Source organism: Pleurodeles waltl, chromosome 4_2, assembly GCF_031143425.1.
Source record: "Pleurodeles waltl isolate 20211129_DDA chromosome 4_2, aPleWal1.hap1.20221129, whole genome shotgun sequence".
In the NCBI taxonomy this organism is placed as follows: Eukaryota; Metazoa; Chordata; class Amphibia; order Caudata; family Salamandridae; genus Pleurodeles; species Pleurodeles waltl.
In genome coordinates this window covers 114,367,125-114,382,932 of record NC_090443.1, presented here as the reverse complement: position 1 = coordinate 114,382,932, position 15,808 = coordinate 114,367,125, and the positions used below count along the sequence as shown (strand labels likewise).

Sequence of the window (15,808 nt, the reverse complement as noted above, 5' to 3'; positions counted from 1 at the left end):
CGGCATGGGGACTCAGTGTATCGGTGTGTGTCCCCTCAGCGGTTTCCTTAGAACCCCATTATATAGGAGTGCAGCTGTACAGCAGCCCGCTCTGCACCTCCTTACCAAGGCCGTCACCAGGTGTGCTCGGCCCCTCCACCTGCCAGGTCGTTGGGCCCTCAAGGACCACAGCCCACTCCCCATGTAACGCTTCAGGTGGGGGTGGAAGGGAGGTGGGAAAGAAAGAAGGAGCAGGGCCGGTCCAGACCCCCAGGCTGCTTGGGAACAAAGCGTTTGCCATTGTCTCTCCAGTGCAGCCCCAACTCCCGGCCACCACCATCTCGATCAGGAGACAGCGCCACCACCGCCTTCTCTCGGGCCTCTCAAATTCCTCTCCCCAAACTCTCTCAAGGCCAGATCCAGGCTTTCACCGCCACAAAGGACATCAGTCTGTAGGGCCAACCCCAGGGCCTCCCGATCATGGATCGCAAATCTTTGCCTCCCCGTCTGTCTGGTGGTCAGACGGCCTCAGCACCAGGCTGCTACCATTTTAACCTGGGCCCAGAGCCTCCACCTCTGCCCAGGGGCTTCAAAAGGTTCTGACACAACTCTTACCATGCAAAATCCGAACCCCAAACGCTGCTGATTTCTGCCCAGTGCAGAGGGACAAAAGTTAGTAATGTGATAAAGCTTGGATGGCAGAATAGGCTCAGGATGTCATTTTGGCCGTCAGAGCTAGCAAACATCTCTGCTAGTCGGCCATCTTGCTGGGCAAGCCCCCGAAAATAAGTATCTTTTAGATGAAAATTATGAAAATAAAAATGTCCTTCCTATCTGTGAAATGCTCATACAAATGAGGATTTTGAAAGCAAAGAAAGAAGAAAAAAATACATACATGTCAATTCTCTCTCCAAATGTGGGCTGTGTATTCTACAGGCAGACTGATGGGAATTCTGGTCTGTTTGCCTTAAGAACTTCATATGTACTCAAAGGCATCATCATTATACTTAAAAACAGACATCATGTTACAACACATGTTAAATATTAAGCTGTTTTTTCAGTTTTAATTGCCATTCTGTAGTTCAACATCACTTAGAGATTTTTGATCTGTTCCGGGATTATAAACTGGATACAGGATTGCCCACTGAAACTTGGCTCCATGTATATACTATGCCTGACATTGTACTATTGCTTCTACCATGACACTGCATATCTACACAAGACCGAACTCGGAAAAGGGATGTGGTGGTTAGCCATTATATTTAAATCAGGTTTTTCCTGTCAGATTGTCAATTTGGTCATCGCGGACTCCAAAAGTATTTTCTTCTTAAACATTACAAAAAGTTTTACTTTCTCTGGGTCCTTTATTTACCATCCACCCAGTCTACCCGGTAGCTGGAGCTCAAGGCTGGAAAGGCTCTATTGCACACATTTCATGGTTGTATGGGACTTAAACATTAATTTTGATAATATTAATTGCTACACTGCAATTTCTATTATCAGAGGTTTCAAAGCTTTGGGCCTTGAACTCCTTGTCAATGAAACTATGCACAAAGCAGGCCACGTATTAGACCTGGTATTTTCCAATTAACCTGATATTTGAATGCAGCCCGCTCCTTTTGGGTTGGTCTGATCACTTAGCAGTTCATTTTCTAATTACAAGCCCGGAGATTAAAGAAGGGTGTAGGGCTGTTGCTGGCCTTCCCATATCCTGGGCAAAGCTTGATCACACAAAATTTTGCTCATCTCCAAAGCACTGTACCAAAGTTGGAGTTATCCTTGAACTCCTGTAATTGCCTGGTCGATCACTGGATTCAATCCAACTTGGATTCAGTACTTCTGCCCAGAAGGAAAGTTAACTTGCGTCCTCCTACCCCTTGGGTTACAGATAAGTACTAGACTTAAAGAAAAAGTGTAAGAAACTTCATGGTGCTTGGTGAACGCGTTATGAAGCAGAAGTTAAAGAGAGACTGAAGGAAGACACTAGAATTTATCAAAGAGTTTGTAGGTCTGTGCAAACTATCGATTATTTGGGTAAACTTTCTACTGGCAGTAATGCCCCTGAAGATTTTTTTCAGATCGTAAAATCCTTACTAGACCCTGCCAATGTACTACCTCATCCTTCTCTTTCGCAAAATGACTGTACAATTTGGTGGATTTTTCCTGCAATAAGGTTAATACCATCTGTTCCACCTTTGAGAATTCAGCCACCATTATTGATATAACTTCAGAAACGACTGCCCTTCAGAGTAGTTTGACCTATTTTCAGCCTCTGGAGACCACTGTGTTGTAGTCTTACTAAAAGCCATTAAGTCTGTTTCTCCCTTATATCCTTTGCAACCAGATCAATGAAACTCAATGAATGATACCCTTGCTTCTATGCTTACTGAACTATTGATCACTCTCTTACCCTGTTGCTTGGTCCAGAGGCCTAGAAACATGCCTTAGTTTCACTGTTACTAAAAACAAACTTAACTTAGAACCATCAAATTGGGCCAACTATTCCCCGATTTCTTTGGTGCCTCTCCTTGCAAAGATTATTGAAAAGCACAACAGTGTTTAGTTGTCAGCATATTTCTAATCCCAAAATGCTTTGCACTTCTCCCACTTTGGATTTCAACAGGCACACAGCACCGAGACCTCACTATTAGGCGTTATAGAACATCTGAGGCAGGAGTTGGACAAAGTAGATACCACAGCCCTCCGTCTTATGGATTTGCGTGCCACGTTTGATACTGTTTCCAATGCAGTACTTCTCAAGCACTAAGAGGGTATTGGCATTCATGGCACAGTTTTTTCCTGGTTTTATTCTTTCCTGGAAGAGCGCTAATTTCAGGTTATTTCTCCACCCTATGATTCCTCAGTGCACAAGTTACATCAGGAAGTCCCTCAAGGCTTGTCATTGAGCCCAACATTGTTCAATATATGTCTGTCATTTGGAGTATATAGTTGTAAATCATGGACTGTCTATTTACTCCTAAGCAGATGGCATTCAAATTGTCATATTTTTCTCTTCATCGGACAACAGTACATCATACAACATGGTCCATTGGCTTTAACAATGTGGCTAATTGGATGAGGCTTAACTGCCTGAAATTAAGCAGAAGTAAGATGGAAGTTCTGGGCTTCGGTAACCAGCCCCTGCTGTGGGGGGGGGGGGGGGGGGGGGGGGGGCTCACTTCTGTCCTGAGAAATTCGCAGCTGTGACCCCCTAATCATGTGGTGAAGGATCTGGGTGTTTGGTTGGATGACAAACTGACTATGGATCAACAAATTGCTGTGGTAAGTGCATGTTGTTTTGGACTGCAAAGACTCCTAAGAAAGATAGTAAGGGCCTGATTTAAAACTTAGCAGAGGGTAATACTCAGCCACAAATGTGACAGATATCCGCCAATTCTAATTCAGGCCACATGTCACCTACTCACTGAGACCCAAAAAACTATTATGTAGGCCCTTCTAATGGCAACATTGGATTATTGCAATGTGCTATATCAGGGTGTCACGAACTCGTGAATAAAGTGGCTTCAAATTGATGGGGAATGTTGCTGCACTCTTTCTCTGTTTCTAAGCATTTCCACTGCTTGTATTGGCTTCCAATAGCAAATCGCATAAAATATGAATCTTCATGTTATGCCTTTAAAGCCTTGCAACAGGCTGGGCATGCGTGTGCCCTCACTCCCTGATCTATCCATTCAGCCCTAAGCAGGAGCTTCGGTCATTCGATTCCAATCTGACCACTATTCCAACAGATACACTTGCTTGACTAAGCGGGTGGTCCTTTTTTGTTTTTAGGACCTAATCTGTGGAATTCCCAGCCTCTCTCTTTGCTTCTGCAGCTCCTACATGACGTTCAGGAAGATGCTTAAGATCTGGCTCTTCTAGTTGTTCTGGTACAGTTCCTCATTCTGTCTGCTCCCGCTGGGAAACCCTGTTCGAGTAGTCATGCACTCTATAAATTTGAATTGAATTGCATTGAATTATGTGACAATGAAGTCTAAATGCTTTTATATTTCATATAGTGTAGACAGTCCAAGATTGATACATTTATTGTAGGGAGGGCATGTTGTAACTTTATGATTACCCATTTGCCATAGTTAAGAATGACACACATTCCCCATGGTTATTATTTACATTAGGTTAGAGTCTTTTGGTTGATACTAGCCATTTATGAAGTCTTAAAACCTTAGTGTTTATTTCTTTCTGATTATGTTGGTAATTTTGTGCTGATTTGCGAGAGGTTCACTAGCTATATTTAATGGATTATTTCACTAATCATTTGAGCAAAAACAGTTTAGGGCACACTTCTCTGCATTGTCATTTTGACACCATTAACGAAGCAAGCCACTTAGACAGTGCAGTTGTCTGTAAAATCATAAATGTAAACTGTTTTAAACAATACAATGTTACATTTTTTTAAATCATTTTTGGATATCTCCCGATGTCAATTGAGCTCTGCCCATAAAACCAATTATTTTATTCCATTGAACTTGTTTTTTATGCTGAGATATCATTTTGTCTTTAAAAACGCTCTAACGGAAAGCTGCACACCCCTAATAATTTAATCTAGTCTCTTTTTCCTCAAGAAGAACATATGCCTTACCTTGCATTAGTACACATCTGTGAACTTTTTGGACGCCATCAATGTGCTACTGCTGAGCAAAAGCCACCTTTTAAAACAGTAGTTCTAACCCCTTATGTCACCCGTTGTTTTCTGATCATTGAAAAAGGAGGTTGCGCTATGACACTCGCACCAGCCAAAATACAATTGCCGCTAATCGCCCACAATCTAGTCATTAAAGAGAAAAGTTCAGTTTATGGGGAATGGGTACAGACATACCTAAAAATATTGCAATATTGAAAGGAATTTTCCCTGCCCTGTAGTAGAGCAGTTTCATAACTTTACAAAGTGTTACATATTTAGACGAAACTGATTATTGAACATGGCAATAGTGAGCTATGGGCAGATGGTTTAGCTGAAGAGATTGCAGATTGCAGAAGGGGGATGTAAAAGAATCATGTTAACTATGGGAATTGCCTAGAAATGCCAGATTTAAACTGCTCCACTATGATAACTGCATTGTACATGTTTAACTCCTATCCATTTACGTGGAATGTTCTAAGTGGTGTCAGAAAAGTGTCACTGATACGAAAAAAGAGACGCAGGATTTATTCATATGTTTTGGGCTTGTCTGTCACTTGTAGCATACTGGTCACACGTAGTAGAGTATATTGAACAAATACTGAGTCTCTAAATAAACGAGGGAATTAAGAGAGGGACTCAGGACTTTATACCAGGACCTAATAAATAAGGTTCAGATAAAGTTGTGGATTTAGCAATATTGCTTGCCAACACACAAATTATACTGCTTAGGAAAAATGATTTCCAATCCCCAACAGGTCAGAAGGAAGGAATTAAGGAACGCTTGCCTTACTCGCTAGGACACGTTGCTAGTGAGAATGACAGACAATAGACCTCCATGAAAGAAGGACTCCATGTTAGATTGTTTTCTTTCCGCCATCGGGTTCGGATGTGTTTCTTTTCGCTCCGATAGTTAGAGTTGGAAAAGTTCCAAAACTCGCTAATTCTCGTTGGTATTGTTTCGATCGCGTACCATCTTCCATCGACACTTCGTTACGGTTGGGTCAAACATCTTTACTCGCCCAACTCGGGCCTAGTCAGGCCGACCGCGTGGAAGCCTCCTGGACTGGACCCCATTCCGCTTTTGTCCTCGGTGCCACGCAAAATTTCCCTACACAGACCAACATCTCATCTGTAATCTCTGTCTCTCCCCAGACCATTGTGAAGAAAATTGTGAGGCCTGCAGATCCTTCAGTTCGAAGAAAACTCTCCGAGACAGAAGAGCACGAAGACTCGGGATGGCGTCCAAGAGCACCAAACTTCTCGACGTCGAGGAGGAGGAGATCATGCACACGGCAGTCTCTGTCCGAGGGTCCGACTCCGAACAGGAGTCCGAGGAGGACAGACCGGTCACGGCAGGACAGCACGTGAGTAAGCCTGCCCCTGCCAAGCCCAAACATAAGGCCTTGGGAACGCCACTGCTGTAAGGCCATGGCTCGACCCGTAAGACCTTCGATGACCAACCAACAACTTCGGCACCGAAAAAGGCCACACCACCCAAGCCTTCGGATTCGAGCCGAAGCTCTGTTTTCGAAACTATCAGACATCGATCCTTTGAGTCAAAACCTCGAAAATCACTTTCGGAGACGAGGCCAACATCCACTCCCAGCCTTTCAATACTGAAAAAAACAGCTTCGGAGCCGAAAAGGCCAGTTTATACAGAGGAACATGGACTTTCTCAAGTACTCAAAGAAAGCCATAAAATTACGGAGGAACATTCACAAATGGAGGATATAGATGAAAGGCAAGCCAGAATTCATATTCACAAGGACACTGGTAAAATTAAAACTGCACCTCCTCTGAAGCCTAAGAGGAAATTGGCCTTTCAGGAACAATTGGACACTGCTCAGCCACTGGCTAAAGTGCCAAAGTCTAAACAACAATCTCCACCTCCTCAATTTTCTCCTCTTCAGTCTCCTCCTCACTCTCCTCACTTGCTTATCTCTCCCCCTACTACTCCCACACCTGTACAAACTCCTGTGCATTCATTTGATTCACAGCAAGACAATGTGGATCCATGGGATCTGTATGATCCAGATCCCATTCCAGATAACAACCCAGACTGCTATCCCTCTAAGCCACCACCACCGGAGGATAGTACCTGATATACTCAGGTTTTGGCTAGGGCGGCATCCTACCACAATGTCGCCATGCACACTGAGCCCTTAGAGCAACGGTACTCAAAGTACGGCCCGCGGGCCGCCAGCGGCCCCACGGACCTAGCTTGCCGGCCCGCGAGACGCACACCAAACGGCACATCATAATGGCAGCAGTATGTAAACATAGAAGAGGGCCGCGGGAGCATGCTCCTGCGGCCCTCCTCTATGTTTACATACGGCGGCCATTGTTTATGGCGTTGCCCTGACGATCCTGGAAGCCAAAGCCCCATAAAAGTCAGCGCTTGCAGCTAACTTTTATGGGGCTTTGGTCGTCTGCTTCCTGTCACCGGCTCCACGTCGCTGCCCGCCTGCCTGCCTGCTGTTCCACATTTGTGGCATCTTTACAGTGCTTTGAGTCAGGTAAGGCTCTTTGGTTATTTATTTATTTGTTTTTAATGTAGTGTGTGTTACTGGGGTAGGCGTGAGAGCAGATTGCGCTGTGTGTGTGCGCTGTGTGTGTGTGTTACTGGGGTAGGGGTGAGAGCAGATGGCGCTGTGTGTATGCGCGCTGTGTGTGTTACTGGGGTAGGGGTGAGAGCAGATGGCGCTGTGTGCAGATGGCGCAGTGTGTGTTACTGGGGTAGGGGTGAGAGCAGATGGCGCTGTGTGTGTTACTGGGGTAGGGGTGAGAGCAGATGGCTCTGTGTGTGTGCGCGCTGTGTGTGTTACTGGGGTAGGGGTGAGAGCAGATGGCGCTGTATGTGTGCGCGCTGTGTGTGTTACTGGGGTAGGGGTGAGAGCAGATGGCCCTGTATGTGTGCGCGCTGTGTGTGTTACTGGGGTAGGGGCATTGTTTTGAAAAAGGGGGTGGGGTGGTTGTTCCCCCTCTAAGCCCCGCCCCCTCTAAGCCCCGCCCCCCGCAAACCATACTGCAATTTTGGCCCCCGAGAAAAAGTTTGTGAGTACCCATGCCTTAGAGGATGACATCCTTTTTAACACACTATCCTCTACACACACCACCTATCAGTCGCTTCCCATGCTTCCAGGCATGTTAAAGCATGCACACCAACTATTCCAAGAGCCAGTGAAGGCTAGGATAATTACTCCTAGAGTGGAGAAAAAGTATAAGCCACCTCCCTCTGATCCTGCCTTTATTACACAACAATTGCCTCCTGACTCGGTAGTCGTAAGCGCGTCCAGGAAAAGAGCAAACTCAAAGTCATCGGGGGATGCACCCCCACCAGACAAAGATAAAGCGTTTGCCATTGTCTCTCCAGTGCAGCCCCAACTCCCGGCCACCACCATCTCGATCAGGAGACAGCACCACCTCCGCCTTCTCTCGGGCCTCTCAAATTCCTCTTCCCAAACTCTCTCAAGGCCAGATCCAGGCTTTCACCGCCACAAAGGACATCAGTCTGTAGGGCCAACCCCAGGGCCTCCCGATCATGGATCACAAATCTTTGCCTCCCTGTCTGTCTGGTGGTCAGACGGCCTCAGCACCAGGCTGCTACCATTTTAACCGGGGCCCAGAGCCCAGAGCCTCCACCTCTGCCCAGGGGCTTCAAAAGGTTCTGACACAACTCTTACCATGCAAAATCCGAACCCCATACGCTGCTGATTTCTGCCCAGTGCAGAGGGACAAAAGTTAGTAATGTGATAAAGCTTGGATGGCAGAATAGGCTCAGGATGTCATTTTGGCCGTCAGAGCTAGCAAACATCTCTGCTAGTCGGCCATCTTGCTGGGCAAGCCCCCGAAAATAAGTATTTTTTAGATGAAAATTATGAAAATAAAAATGTCCTTCCTATCTGTGAAATGCTCATACAAATGAGGATTTTGAAAGCAAAGAAAGAAGAAAAAAATACATACATGTCAATTCTCTCTCCAAATGTGGGCTGTGTATTCTACAGGCAGACTGATGGGAATTCTGGTCTGTTTGCCTTAAGAACTTCATATGTACTCAAAGGCATCATCATTATACTTAAAAACAGACATCATGTTACAACACATGTTAAATATTAAGCTGTTTTTTCAGTTTTAATTGCCATTCTGTAGTTCAACATCACTTAGAGATTTTTGATCTGTTCCGGGATTATAAACCGGATACAGGATTGCCCACTGAAACTTGGCTCCATGTATATACTATGCCTGACATTGTACTATTGCTTCTACCAGGACACTGCATATCTTCACAAGACCGAACTCGTAAAAGGGATGTGGTGGTTAGCCATTATATTTAAATCAGGTTTTTCCAGTCAGATTGTCAATTTGGTCATCGCGGACTCCAAAAGTATTTTCTTCTTAAACATTACAAAAAGTTTTACTTTCTCTGGGTCCTTTATTTACCATCCACCCAGTCTACCCGGTAGCTGGAGCTCAAGGCTGGAAAGGCTCTATTGCACACATTTCATGGTTGTATGGGACTTAAACATTAATTTTGATAATATTAATTGCAACACTGCAATTTCTATTATCAGAGGTTTCAAAGCTTTGGGCCTTGAACTCCTTGTCAATGAAACTATGCACAAAGCAGGCCACGTATTAGACCTGGTATTTTCCAATTAACCTGATATTTGCATGCAGCCCGCTCCTTTTGGGTTGGTCTGATCACTTAGCAGTTCATTTTCTAATTACAGGCCCGGAGATTAAAGAAGGGTGTAGGGCTGTTGCTGGCCTTCCCATATCCTGGGCAAAGCTTGATCACACAAAATTTTGCTCATCTCCAAAGCACTGTACCAAAGTTGGAGTTATCCTTGAACTCCTGTAATTGCCTGGTCGATCACTGGATTCAATCCAACTTGGATTTAGTACTTCTGCCCAGAAGGAAAGTTAACTTGCGTCCTCCTACCCCTTGGGTTACAGATAAGTACTAGACTTAAAGAAAAAGTGTAAGAAACTTCATGGTGCTTGGTGAACGCGTTATGCAGCAGAAATTAAATAGAGACTGAAGGAAGACACTAGAATTTATCAAAGAGTTTGTAGGTCTGTGCAAGCTATCGATTATTTGGGTAAACTTTCTACTGCCAGTAATGCCCCTGAAGATTTTTTTCAGATCGTAAAATCCTTACTAGACCCTGCCAATGTACTACCTCATCCTTCTCTTTCGCAAAATGACTGTACAATTTGGTGGATTTTTTCTGCAATAAGGTTAATACCATCTGTTCCACCTTTGAGAATTCAGCCACCATTATTGATATAACTTCAGAAACGACTGCCCTTCAGAGTAGTTTTACCTATTTTCAGCCTCTGGAGACCACTGTGTTGTAGTCTTACTAAAAGCCATTAAGTCTGTTTCTCCCTTATATCCTTTGCAACCAGATCAATGAAACTCAATGAATGATACCCTTGCTTCTATGCTTACTGAACAATTGATCACTCTCTTACCCTGTTGCATGGTCCAGAGGCCTAGAAACATGCCTTAGTTTCACTGTTACTAAAAACAAACTTAACTTAGAACCATCAAATTGGGCCAACTATTCCCCGATTTTTTTGGTGCCTCTCCTTGCAAAGATTATTGAAAAGCACAACAGTGTTTAGTTGTCAGCATATTTCTAATCCCAAAATGCTTTGCACTTCTCCCACTTTGGATTTCAACAGGCACACAGCACCGAGACCTCACTCTTAGGCGTTATAGAACATCTGAGGCAGGAGTTGGACAAAGTAGATACCACAGCCCTCCGTCTTATGGATTTGCGTGCCACGTTTGATACTGTTTCCAATGCAGTACTTCTCAAGCACTAAGAGGGTATTGGCATTCATGGCACAGTTTTTTCCTGGTTTTATTCTTTCCTGGAAGAACGCTAATTTCAGGTTATTTCTCCACCCTATGATTCCTCAGTGCACAAGTTACATCAGGAAGTCCCTCAAGGCTTGTCATTGAGCCCAACATTGTTCAATATATGTCTGTCATTTGGAGTATATAGTTGTAAATCATGGACTGTCTATTTACTCCTAAGCAGATGGCATTCAAATTGTCATATTTTTCTCTTCATCGGACAACAGTACATCATACAACATGGTCCATTGGCTTTAACAATGTGGCTAATTGGATGAGGCTTAACTGCCTGAAATTAAGCAGAAGTAAGATGGAAGTTCTGGGCTTCGGTAACCAGCCCCTGCTGTGGGGGGGGGGGCTCACTTCTGTCCTGAGAAATTCGCAGCTGTGACCCCCTAATCATGTGGTGAAGGATCTGGGTGTTTGGTTGGATGACAAACTGACTATGGATCAACAAATTGCTGTGGTAAGTGCATGTTGTTTTGGACTGCAAAGACTCCTAAGAAAGATAGTAAGGGCCTGATTTAAAACTTAGCAGAGGGTAATACTCAGCCACAAATGTGACAGATATCCGCCAATTCTAATTCAGGCCACATGTCACCTACTCACTGAGACCCAAAAAACTATTATGTAGGCCCTTCTAATGGCAACATTGGATTATTGCAATGTGCTATATCAGGGTGTCACGAACTCGTGGATAAAGTGGCTTCAAATTGATGGGGAATGTTGCTGCACTCTTTCTCTGTTTCTAAGCATTTCCACTGCTTGTATTGGCTTCCAATAGCAAATCGCATAAAATATGAATCTTCATGTTGTGCCTTTAAAGCCTTGCAACAGGCTGGGCATGCGTGTGCCCTCACTCCCTGATCTATCCATTCAGCCCTAAGCAGGAGCTTCGGTCATTCGATTCCAATCTGACCACTATTCCAACAGATACACTTGCTTGACTAAGCGGGTGGTCCTTTTTTGTTTTTAGGACCTAATCTGTGGAATTCCCAGCCTCTCTCTTTGCTTCTGCAGCTCCTACATGACGTTCAGGAAGATGCTTAAGATCTGGCTCTTCTAGTTGTTCTGGTACAGTTCCTCATTCTGTCTGCTCCCGCTGGGAAACCCTGTTCGAGTAGTCATGCACTCTATAAATTTGAATTGAATTGCATTGAATTATGTGACAATGAAGTCTAAATGCTTTTATATTTCATATAGTGTAGACAGTCCAAGATTGATACATTTATTGTAGGGAGGGCATGTTGTAACTTTATGATTACCCATTTGCCATAGTTAAGAATGACACACATTCCCCATGGTTATTATTTACATTAGGTTAGAGTCTTTTGGTTGATACTAGCCATTTATGAAGTCTTAAAACCTTAGTGTTTATTTCTTTCTGATTATGTTGGTAATTTTGTGCTGATTTGCGAGAGGTTCACTAGCTATATTTAATGGATTATTTCACTAATCATTTGAGCAAAAACAGTTTAGGGCACACTTCTCTGCATTGTCATTTTGACACCATTAACGAAGCAAGCCACTTAGACAGTGCAGTTGTCTGTAAAATCATAAATGTAAACTGTTTTAAACAATACAATGTTAGATTTTTTTAATCATTTTTGGATATCTCCGGATGTCAATTGAGCTCTGCCCATAAAACCAATTATTTTATTCCATTGAACTTGTTTTTTATGCTGAGATATCATTTTGTCTTTAAAAACGCTCTAACGGAAAGCTGCACACCCCTAATAATTTAATCTAGTCTCTTTTTCCTCAAGAAGAACATATGCCTTACCTTGCATTAGTACACATCTGTGGACTTTTTGGACGCCATCAATGTACTACTGCCGAGCAAAAGCCACCTTTTAAAACAGTAGTTCTAACCCCTTATGTCACCCGTTGTTTTCTGATCATTGAAAAAGGAGGTTGCGCTATGACACTCGCACCAGCCAAAATACAATTGCCGCTAATCGCCCACAATCTAGTCATTAAAGAGAAAAGTTCAGTTTATGGGGAATGGGTACAGACATACCTACAAATATTGCAATATTGAAAGGAATTTTCCCTGCCCTGTAGTAGAGCAGTTTCATAACTTTACAAAGTGTTACATATTTAGACGAAACTGATTATTGAACATGGCAATAGTGAGCTATGGGCAGATGGTTTAGCTGAAGAGATTGCAGATTGCAGAAGGGGGATGTAAAATAATCATGTTAACTATGGGAATTGCCTAGAAATGCCAGATTTAAACTGCTCCACTATGATAACTGCATTGTACATGTTTAACTCCTATCCATTTACGTGGAATGTTCTCAGTGGTGTCAGAAAAGTGTCACTGATACGAAAAAAGAGACGCAGGATTTATTCATATGTTTTGGGCTTGTCTGTCACTTGTAGCATACTGGTCACACGTAGTAGAGTATATTGAACAAATACCGAGTCTCTAAATAAACGAGGGAATTAAGACAGGGACTCAGGACTTTATACCAGGACCTAATAAATAAGGTTCAGATAAAGTTGTGGATTTAGCAATATTGCTTGCCAACACACAAATTATACTGCTTAGGAAAAATGATTTCCAATCCCCAACAGGTCAGAAGGAAGGAATTAAGGAACGCTTGCCTTACTCGCTAGGACACGTTGCTAGTGAGAATGACAGACAATAGACCTCCATGAAAGAAGGACTCCATGTTAGATTGTTTTCTTTCCACCATCGGGTTCGGATGTGTTTCTTTTTGCTCCGATAGTTAGAGTTGGAAAAGTTCTAAAACTGTCTAATTCTCGTTGGTATTGTTTCGATCGCGTACCATCTTCCATCGACACTTCGTTACGGTTGGGTCAAACATCTTTACTCGCCCAACTCGGGCCTAGTCAATCCTGGACTGGACCCCATTCCGCTTTTGTCCTCGGTGCCATGCAAAATTTTCCTACACAGACCAACATCTCATCTGTAATCTCTGTCTCTCCCCAGACCATTGTGAAGAAAATTGTGAGGCCTGCAGATCCTTCAGTTCGAAGAAAACTCTCCGAGACAGAAGAGCACGAAGACTCGGGATGGCGTCCAAGAGCACCAAACTTCTTGACGTCGAGGAGGAGGAGATCATGCACACGGCAGTCTCTTGCCGAGGGTCCGACTCCGAACAGGAGTCCGAGGAGGACAGACCGGTCACGGCAGGACAGCACGTGAGTAAGCCTGCCCCTGCCAAGCCCAAACATAAGGCCTTGGGAACGCCACTGCTGTAAGGCCATGGCTCGACCCGTAAGACCTTCGGTGACCAACCAACAACTTCGGCACTGAAAAAGGCCACACCACCCAAGCCTTCGGATTCGAGCCGAAGCTCTGTCTCCGAAACTATCAGACATCGATCATTTGAGTCAAAACCTCGAAAATCACTTTCGGAGACGAGGCCAACATCCACTCCCAGCCTTTCAATACTGAAAAAAACAGCTTCGGAGCCGAAAAGGCCAGTTTATACAGAGGTACATGGACTTTCTCAAGTACTCAAAGAAAGCCATAAAATTACGGAGGAACATTCACAAATGGAGGATATAGATGAAAGGCAAGCCAGAATTCATATTCACAAGGACACTGGTAAAATTAAAACTGCACCTCCTCTGAAGCCTAAGAGGAAATTGGCCTTTCAGGAACAATTGGACACTGCTCAGCCACTGGCTAAAGTGCCAAAGTCTAAACAACAATCTCCACCTCCTCAATTTTCTCCTCCTCAGTCTCCTCCTCACTCTCCTCACTTGCTTGTCTCTCCCCCTACTACTCCCACACCTGTACAAACTCCTGTGCATTCATTTGATTCACAGCAAGACAATGTGGATCCATGGGATCTGTATGATCCAGATCCCATTCCAGATAACAACCCAGACTGCTATCCCTCTAAGCCACCACCACCGGAGGATAGTACCTGATATACTCAGGTTTTGGCTAGGGCGGCATCCTACCACAATGTCGCCATGCACACTGAGCCCTTAGAGGATGACATCCTTTTTAACACACTATCCTCTACACACACCACCTATCAGTCGCTTCCCATGCTTCCAGGCATGTTAAAGCATGCACACCAACTATTCCAAGAGCCAGTGAAGGCTAGGATAATTACTCCTAGAGTGGAGAAAAAGTATAAGCCACCTCGCTCTGATCCTGCCTTTATTACACAACAATTGCCTCCCGACTCGGTAGTCGTAAGCGCGGCCAGGAAAAGAGCAAACTCACAGTCATGGGGGGATGCACCCCCACCAGACAAAGAGAGCAGAAAGTTTGATGCTACGGGTAAAAGGGTGGCATCACAGGCAGCCAACCAGTGGAGGATAGCCAACTCCCAAGCACTGTTGGCTAGATATGATAGGGCCCACTGGGATGAGATGAAGGATATAACACAACATCTCCCCAAAGACCAACAAAAAAGGGCGCAACAAATAGTCGAGGAAGGGCAGGCTATTGCAAACAACCAAATCAGCTCAGCCCTAGATTCTGCAGACACAGCAGCTCGAACAATCAACACTGCTGTCACTGTACAAAGACACGCATGGCTTAGGTCTTCAGGACTTAAGCCTGAAATTCAACAGGCAGTCCTTAACCAAAAACAGCGTTTTGGCCCCGAGGTAGACACGGCTATTGAGAAAATGAAAAAAGATTTGGACACTGCTAAAGTCATGGGTGCTTTGTATACGACGCAATACAGGGGGTCCTTTCGTAAATCCCAATACAAAGGTGGATTCAGAACCCAAACATCTGAGGCATCCACCTCACAAACAAAGTCAACCTACCAACCTCAATATCAAAGAGGTGGGTTTAAAGGAAATTACAGAGGCCAGTACCCCAGAGGCAGGGGAAAATATCAATCAACCAAACAAGCCTCACAGCAGCCAAAGCAGTGACTTACTCCATCTCTTCCCAACTCACACGTCACCTGTGGGGGGAAGACTGCAAAAATTCGACACCAATTGGCTACCCATAACAACAGACAATTGGGTATTATCTATTATCCGCAATGGCTATTGCATAGAATTGGCACAAATTCCCCCAAATATTCCACCAAAACCACACAATCTCTCCACACAACATATCACCATGTTGCAAGAGGAAGTAAAATCTCTATTACTCATACAAGGAATAGAGCTTGTGCCACAAGATCAAACAGGAACAGGAGTTAACTCTCTGTATGTCCTCATCCCCCAAAAAGATGTAACCTTAAGATGAATATTAGATCTCAGAACCCTCAATCTTTACATCCTGTCAGAACACTTTCACATGGTAACACTACAGGATGTGGTCCCACTGCTACAGCAGCATGATTTCATGGCAACATTAGACCTCA

The 15,808-nt window shown here is 44.1% G+C and overlaps 1 protein-coding gene across 1 annotated transcript in view; it reads left to right on the top strand.

The window, feature by feature from the left end:
- Window positions 1-15,808, top strand: part of SLC4A8 (solute carrier family 4 member 8) — a 626,941-nt gene that overhangs the window by 587,578 nt on the left and 23,555 nt on the right. The gene's annotated exons all lie outside the window — the stretch shown is intronic.